The sequence below is a fragment of the Mus caroli genome, chromosome 6, assembly GCF_900094665.2.
Source record: "Mus caroli chromosome 6, CAROLI_EIJ_v1.1, whole genome shotgun sequence".
NCBI classification, from domain to species: Eukaryota; Metazoa; Chordata; class Mammalia; order Rodentia; family Muridae; genus Mus; species Mus caroli.
This window is the reverse complement of record NC_034575.1, coordinates 141,329,553-141,338,870: the sequence shown is the minus strand read 5'-3', so window position 1 is coordinate 141,338,870 and position 9,318 is coordinate 141,329,553.

Genomic DNA, 9,318 nt, shown 5'->3' with positions numbered 1-9,318 from the left:
TCTCCAGTCCCTATTCCCCATCACTATGGTACCAGAAGGTACCAGAGCAAGCATGGCCCTACCCCCAGGAAGCTGGAGTGAGAGCAACGCATGTCTCATGATAAGCAAGCAAGATCCTAGAAAGGTACAGACAATGGCAGGTGCTGTATGGGAGACACACAGTTTTGATAGAGAAGACAGCTACTGATGTAAGTAGCTAAAGCTGCTTCTTGGCACCTCCCTCACTGATGAGACCTGATAGAAAAAGTGGACGGATTATTGTATATTGCACTTTGCATATTGCATAATGCATATTGTGAATTATATAATGCATATTGCATATTTTATATATACAATATCCTGTTGTCACCAAGCAGATGAAATGCCCTGCATACAATTCCTTAGGCTGCAAGAACTCAAAGACAAAGCTCTCAAAGACAAGAGAGAGATCTCAGGTCACATAGAGTTAGTCCAAAGAACAGTAAAAAATAGACATTAGTTCTGGCTGAGGTGCGATTTAAAATATATTACTCTTTCATTTTTCAATCAGTTCTCTAATTTTTGTTCCATTTGCTTCCCTCTTTACCTTCTACAAAGGGGCTGGGGATTTGAACTCAGGTCTTCATGTTTGCACAGCCAATGCTCCAATTCACTAAGCCATTTCCCTAGCAACAAAGCAAGATGTCTTGAGAATCAGATGCTGGCTCAAAGTCTCTTTCTTGCTTATCTCTCTTTGGAGCATCAGGGCAAAGCCAAGCATACATGCAGTCCTTGTTTGACAGCCTTGAGTGAAGGCTTGAGAGGTATTTTATTTCCTGAAGGACAGGAGCAGCAAACAACCTCCCTGCAGACGGGGAGCCAACAACAGACTATAGAAGTTATTTCACCCAAGTTATTTTACTTCTTAGGTGAACCATTGAGTTTATTATAGCCATTGACTTAGCTATAGAGACACAGGGCAAGATCCTGTGTTCTGTATGTTTAACCCTATATATACAATATATGGGGTTACTAACAGGAACATAAATGATCTCAAAACAGTGGCATTTCAATAAAATCCCACACCACCTCATGGATGTTGCACCATGGAGTCCTGTCTTCAGCTAAACCTTTGTCTCCTATATTCTCTAGCAACCACGGAGACCACATGGAGCTGGGCTGGGGGGTGAGCAGAGTGCATCAGCTGTAATCCAAGGTGAGAGTCTGGCTGTAGCAGCTGACACCAGCTCCATTGCCAGTACCATGAGCTTGACCATCAGTGTCTTACTCTGCTTACCCTGCTGCCTGATGACGGACCAAGCAGTCTGCAGATCTTCACAGCTTCAATTCTACTGTGACTGGTGGCCAGTTCATGCCTGAAAGAAATGGCTATTCTTCAACACAAGGCCCAGACAGAGCTATATGTCCAGAATGGTGATGGGGATATAACTTGTAGCAGACAGTCACTTGGTAATGACTCTCCCTGCTAATATACAGAATATAAGATGTCAATGTTAGTTTATAAAATACTAAGGGAAAGGCAGAATTAAAGTATGGAAAGTCAAGTCCTGCTGCCCATGGAGACTGTGCCTGGGCAGGGATACGGTGTGGCTGGCATGGGAGGTGACTTAGGTAAATTAAAGAACTGAAGTACAAAATCCAGTTAGCACAAGAACGATTGATAGTCATCAATAGTAAAGGAGACACACACACACACACACACCTCGCAAGCTCCTTTAGCATTTACTGTCGATCTCACGGGAACATACCAAGGCAAGTAGAGACCACCATATCCACTTAGATAGTAACCAGTGCCAGGCCAGGATGAGGACAAGAAGGTAGGAGCACCAAGTATGTGCTGGGCACAGTTGCCAGACCCCAGAAGTGAAACGAACTTGGCCACACCCTCAAAGAGCAGATGAAAGCTATGAATCGATAGTGGTGGCAGCGGTAATACAAACTGTGGTAGGAAGAAGCACAGTGCTGCGGTACCTGGCGATCCTGAGCATTGTTTGCCTTTGGGCACGCTAATCTCTGAATCACAACCTCCTTCCATGCTTGCTTGTTGCTATAGTAATCAAGTAAGACAATGTATAGAGACTCCTTGGCCTGTCCCTACCTCACAATAGACTTGCTCGATGCTGAGGACGAAAGAGAGATCTGTAGTGGTCAGGCCATGGCTGATCTAGAAGCTCTAGCTTTTGTACACTGCCTCTGGAATGCTGCTGAGAGCCCTCCTTGGGTTTTGTCTGTGGAAATGCAGATTGCACAGGAGTTAAGGGATCCAGCTACAGCTCAGATTTCCGGGCAGGCACCCCACCCTTCCCTCAAGAGCACACCCCCAGGGAATGAGTGCACGCTCAGATCTGTGGACAGCTCTAGGGATCCCAGAGCTTGTCAAGGTAACCGAGGAAACCTTAACATTGACAGCTTCTGCTCCACACCCCCGCCTCCAGGCACACAGGGACTGCTAACACACTCACTACACACTCGCTTCCTGAAAGTGTTCCGAGTCTCAAAATGAAGCTTACGGGAACAAGGTATTTAAAATCACATTGGAAGCAAATGTTAGAGGCCCTTGTCAGATTCCGTGTGGCTTTCCCACACGAATTATTTGGTAAATGGGAAATTGTCAACACTCTTCCAATCTGTCTCATGGGAAATCCTCCCATTACCTATGATTCCGATCACTTTGCATTAAACAAATGAAATGCACTCTATACTTCTGTGAGTGTGCATTATATTTAAACAGATGTGGCTTCCTTGACCCAGCTTTAACTCTCTTCAAGTACAAATTGCAGAGCGTGCACTGTGACTATACCGTGTCAAGCACAACACATTGGCTATGAGCACAGCTTAGCTTCTAGAAGCCATACCAGAGAATTCAAGCACAGACATCTCAACGAAAGGGATGTGGGATTAATAACCAGATAACCAAAGTAATTATGCTAGTTTGGAAAATGGGCCTTAAGTCTTAACCATTACTAACTAAAGCAGAATAGACTCCAAGTACTAACCATTACTAACTAAAGCAGAATAGGCTGTAAGTACTAACCATTACTAACTAAAGCAGACGCTGCTACAGGTCTAATGGGCATAGCCCTTCTCTCAGAAGGATCTCCCCATTGGCTACTCAGTCCTTGCTGCAGTAAAAGGGATGTCAGGAGCGACAGGGTTATATTGGCTCACGGTTTGAAGCCACAGTTTACTGTGGGTGAAAAGGCATGGCAGAGGCTGGCTCTAGCTGTGGCAAAAAGCCCATGAAGCAACTGCTCAAGTCCCAGCCACAGTCAGGAAGCAGAGAGCAATGAATGTTGGTCCTCAACTGCCTGCTCCCACTTCCCCTATGTTCATTCCGGGTCCCCAGTCTCTATGCTACCCAGTCTCGGCTAACCCTGTCTGCATCATCCCTCACAGATGAAGCCAGAGGTGTGTCTCCTAGGTGATTCAAGTCTAGTCGGGTTGAAAAAGAGGAAGAGCCATCCATCAAAAGCCAGTTCTCCATCAGTGTGGCAAACTGTCTGAGAACAATTCACTTAAGTGGGATTTATTTTGCTTGTGGCCTCAGAGATTTCTATCCACCGTGCCTTGGTTCTGTTATTTCACGTCCTGCGATAATTAAGACCACCATAACAACAGGAGCATTGGAGGAAAGAGGCTGCTTCCTTCATGGCACCTGAGAAGGAAGAAAGCAAGGGGCTGGGACAAGATGTGTTAGCATGGCCCCAGCAACCGCTTTCCTCCAACTCGGCCCCCTTGCTAATAGACTAATGGGCTATGAATATACCCGTATGTCTCTTGGTAAAGTTAGAGCCCCCGTGATCCAATCCTGCCCAAGGCCCCAGTTCCAGATATTGCTGCACTGAAAATCAGGTCCTCAATACATATGACTTGGGGGAATGTATCATATCCAAAACACACTAATACTCTGGTCACAAAAACAAGTGCCCGTGTTGTTTATGTTATGTGAACAGCTTTGTTAAATATTTATCCTTCTATTGCCGGCCTCTCTAGGGAACCCAAAGCATTCTTCTGAAATCGGAAGTTTTTAGAGGAAAAGTTTTTGAAACCCAAAAGCAGAGCCTCCTTCAAACCTTTCCTCACGGTAAGCTGTCCTTATAAATACGTTCGTGCATCTGATGTCTTTCTAGGGGACCATCAGTTTCCTCCTTTGGGCCTCCCCAGGAACTCTGACAATCTCTTCTTTGTTACACAAAAGTGATTTTTTCCCCCTGAAATTCCCTTTGGATGCAAACTTCTGTACAGTATGGCTGACCATGAAACAAACTATTACATTCATGAGACAGGGTGTGTGCTGATGGGGCTCTGTCTCAGGAAGTGTTCCTCCAGGCTTCGAGGGGAGAGAGGGACTCTGGCTTCTCACTGCCTGTAAAGGCATGAAACAATGCCTACCTACCCTCTTCTCTCTTCTATCTGGAGAACATTAAACTCATTCATTCCCGAGGTAGATTATTTAGGAACGTTTATTAACGGGTGATTTATCCACTTAATAGAATACCCTGTAAAGCAGGCACCATGTTTAGCCAATAAATAAGAAGTCAGTACAGCTAGCTGCATGAACTCACAGAATTCCTCCGTAATTCTCCAGATGTGTAAGCCAATTCTTTGTAGGACAACATAGAAGAATGCAAGAAAAATAGAGGAAAAAAAAAAAAACACCAAAACAGCAACAGAGTTCTTAAAATTTCTGCCCTCCAACGAATCAGTCTGAGGCACGCAAGGTAATCTGATTGCAAGGCTGTCAAAGGTTTTGTTTTGTTTTTTTTCATTTTGACTTTGTTCATATTTATATCGTTCATGGTAAATGTGGTGGTGGAAGGCGCATGAGCCTCTCCATTCTCGGAATGCTGGCTACCTGGGGCCTGGGGACAGGACGCAGGAGTCACTTCCGCGTGCTGAATGGCAGCAGAGCTTTTAGCCATGTGTTGTGGGGCAGTCGCATGAAGTAACTGCCAGGTCAGGCTGACCCTTTGCCCTTAGTTGGCAGCTCGCCACACTGCAGGGAGAAATCTGAAAATCTCTAAGTTTTCTTCCAAAAAGCCACCGTGGATCTAAAGCTCCTTAAAGCATGCTACAGAGGAGCCGGTTTGGGGGGGGCGGAATGATAGATCCCTAAATTTGTATCTCTCTGTCCCATATTACAATATCACCCAGAAACTCTGATTTAGACAAACTGGCTCCCGTTCTGAAGATCTGCTTTTATTTTTAATGCAGCTTTTCGGTCAAACTTCACTGTTGGTGGAAATGCACTGTTGCTAGCCAAGGCTGGATATAAAATTCCATTATGGAAGTGGCAAAGAACTGGTAAGCTAAGTCTGCGAGGCCTGTGGCAGTAACTTACTTTGTCTGTGGTTTCTACTTTGTCAGACTCTGTGGAGCCATGAATCTATCTTGTCCTTAAAAAACTGAAAGAGGGAGCTTTTAAAATAAATGTAATGCTGAATTTATGTGCCCCGGGAGCAGCGTATCAAGGCCCCTGGACTGATTAGACCCAGATGTGTGTAACAATGTCCGTGTTATGGACCGACTGCAGGTGTGGGAATAGATCCCTTCCCTGGGACCCTCAGCAATCAGCCCGGTGGTTTCCTCTGGCTCCCAGTTTGGAGTTTTCAATTAACACTACAATAGTATTGTTGTTCTCCTGTGTTAGATCATATGTCATGTAAATGAACTTGAATATACAGTTAAACCTGACAAGGTGATTTAGGCCGAGGATACATGTGTTCAGTATTATAACTTGATTGAGGTTAAATAATAATAATAAAAAAAGCCCTGACATGCTATAACGTTTTTATTATTTGGCTTATCAGTGGATTTTCACATTATGCTTTCATAAAACAAAATGTCATTTATAGTGGGGCGAGCCACTTATGAAAACTGAGACACACGCCGACCCATAAATGACTGATATGATTAGTCCCAGATTGGACAGTTTTATATGGCCAGAGCCCAGCACCTGGAAGCTCTCTGTGTTGCTTTCCTGTATTGTCTTTAACTTGCTTTCCACTATTTTCCCAACTTCCCGCTTCTTTATCTTCTCCCTTCACAGACAGAAGTGTCACCCACATAATCACCCCCATCAGTAAGCACAGTGGTTGCAGTCGGGCTCCCTCTAAAATATCACTTGCTTTCCAGCAATGAATTGAGCCCCTAGGAAGCTGGGACCACATTCCACTGTCCATGGGGTGCGATGATGGGTACGAGAGCTGTGGACTCACTAAAGCAAAGCCTGAGCTGTCACCTCGAAGGACTAGACTCCAAGCTTATCAGAACAGGAAACATATCTAAAAGTGCCACGGGCACCGACTGTCCCATGAATAAGGACCAGTGAAAACATTCTGTACTTTCTCCCCCAGAACATTCGCAACCCTCATTAATGCTGGCGGGCTGTGCACTGTGCACACAGAGCTCGCTCTCCATGTTCCTCATCCCTGCCTTGTTGCAGCACTCTCTTAGAGAGTAGACTACACTGTAAGTCAGTTCAATAAAACATACTCTGGGATGGTGGCACCTGGGGAAAGCTTTATGCCCGGCAAGTACGTGTATTGCAAGCCCTTGGAAAGACAGGGCTCGTTTGTTCTGGTAGCCTTAATAAGCTACATTGCATGGATTAACAATCTTTACAGCGCACTGCTGCAATGACTCAGAGTAACTTATATGGATGAGGGAGAAGGAACGGGGAAGATGAAGTTAGTCCTGATACTTTCACCTGTGCCTCTCTGTAGACATAGCAAATGGCACGAGAACTCCTGCATACGAGTGGTTTGGATGTAGCAATGACTGTTTGAATGCGTGACTATTTCACTGTAGCTACGAACCTTGATGCAGGGCATAATTACAAACACTTTGATGAATGACTAAAGAGGCTCAGTGTAACAATCTGTAAAATAACCGCAAAGGGAATTGGGATGAATGAGTTCATAGCTTAAAGGAATAAAACGCCGGCAAATCTGTGTTATAGACACATTTATTCTGGCTCTTAGGCAGCCAGGCTGAGCCTCTGTGGGACACCAGACACTGTGCAAGACCAGCTGCGTGTGAAGGTGAATAAGCACACAGTCAGTCCTTTTCTCAAAAGATGATGGTACCTAAGTCTAAGCTCCAGAAACAAACCTATTGGTTCAATAGTAGAGATACATGGAATATCAAAGAAAATGCAGCCCTGTAAGGATGCTCCATGCAGAAAGAAGCTTGCAACCAAACCTGCCAAGTCAGGTTTGATCCTGAAGACCCACCCAGTGGATGGAGAGAATTACCCCTAAGATGTCTCTATCCCTCACACAAGTGAGTGGCAGGTATGTGCACACATACATGAACACAAACATGCACACATGCATGCATGCACACAAATACACATATTTTTTAAAATGCAAGACAGGGTTTGTTTTTGGTTTTTGGTTTTGTTTGTTTGTTTGTTTTGTTTTGTTTTTTTGAGACAGAGTTTCTCTGTGTAGCCTTGGCTGTCCTGGAACTCACTCTGTAGACCAGGCTGGCCTCGAACTCAGAAATCTGCCTGCCTGTGCCTCCCACGTGCTGGAAAAGAAAAAGTAAGTGTACCACTCACAAAATAATCAAGCAAATTAAACTTCAAGGATAACTTCACAACTGCAGAGGTCTCTGAGTGACTGTAGTCAGCACCAACAGAAATGACTGAGCACAGGAAACCACTCACGTGAAATATATATATATATATATATATATATATATATATATATATATATATACTCTTCCAGGTTGCCCCAAATATATTTAGCGTTAACTTTGAAACTTAATTTTTATCTGGATAGACCCATGCAGATCTACCCAGAACCTGATCATAGGTTTAAGACCTACAGAACAGGAGGTAACTGTCCCCGCATGCAGTGACAAAATGCGGCCCACATATTTGCCAAGTATGTATTAACATTATGAATACAATTATTCCACACTAGATGACCCCCCACACACACACACACATTACTGTAATGTACTCTCCCCCAACCAATGATGTCCATAAACATGAAGAAAACGGGAAATAATGATATCATGGATATGAATTAGCATTCTCAGCAATTCTGACACTTACCTTCCCAAGTCACTTTCTAGAAGCTAAGGTGCTGTGGTAACAATGGAATTGTGACAAGGAAACTTTGTTTTTAATTTTTCAGACAGAGTCTTACCATGTAGCCCTGGCTGTCCTGGAACTCACTATACAGGTCATACTGGCCTCAAACTTACAGAGATCCACCTGCCCCTGACTTCTGAGGCTAGGATTAAAGTTGTGTGTCATCATGTCTAGCCCAGTCACATCACAGTCCATTATTGAGGGAAATCAAGGCAGGAACCTGGAGGCAGGAGCTGATGCAAAGGCCACAGGGGGAGAGGTGCTGTTTATGGCTGGCTCCTTCTGGCTTGCTCAGCCTCCTTTCTTATAGCACCCAGAACCAGCAGCCAAGGAATGGCACCGTTTACAACGGACTAGGCCCTCATGGATTGAGAAAAGTAAAGAAAGCTATGGAGTGGGTAGCAATAGAGAAATCAGTAGATTTCAGCAGAGAAACACTGGCCTCTCTCAGGGAGATACAGAGCTCTCTGGCACCCATAGGAGGGAGGGCTTTCTATTCATGGAAGTGCAATATGGTTCTCACACACTGGGGAGATCTCAGCTCTGAGGATATTAAGGTATTAACTGAAGGGCTGGAGAGATGTTCCCATGGAGAGGGCACCTGCACTCTTGCAGAAGACTGAAGTTCAACTCCCAGCACCTACACCAGGTGGTTAACAACCACCTGCAACTCTAGATCCAGAAAGGGAACCCAGACTTTCTTCTGGAGTGTACAGGTTTATATACACACACACACACACACACACACACACACACACACACACACACTCAGAAAAATACAATTACACACAAATGAAAATTAAATATTTTACTGGGGCAGTGGTGGCGCATGCCTTTAATCCTAGCACTTGGGAGGCAAAAGCAGACAGATCGTCACAGGATCTTAAGACTTCTGGTGAGTGGAGCACAGCTTCTGCTCCAATCCAATTGCGCACGGGACCTGAGACTGCATTAGTTAGGGAAGCAGAAACCGGCCTGAGTAGGGCCACAGGCCTCATCCGGCCGGATCAGCGCCAGGGTAGCTGGAGCGCAGGATTGCCTGACACTCGCCAGCTACCCACGACCCCCTCCGCAGGATTTCGGGACTGCTGGTGAGTGGAACACAGCTTCTGCTCCAGTCCAATCACGCGGGACCTGACACTGCTCTGGTTGGGGAGAGAGAAATCCGGCCTACATAGGGCCACAAGCCTCTTCCGGTCAGAAAAGCACCGGGGCAGCTGGGGCGCAGGGTCGGC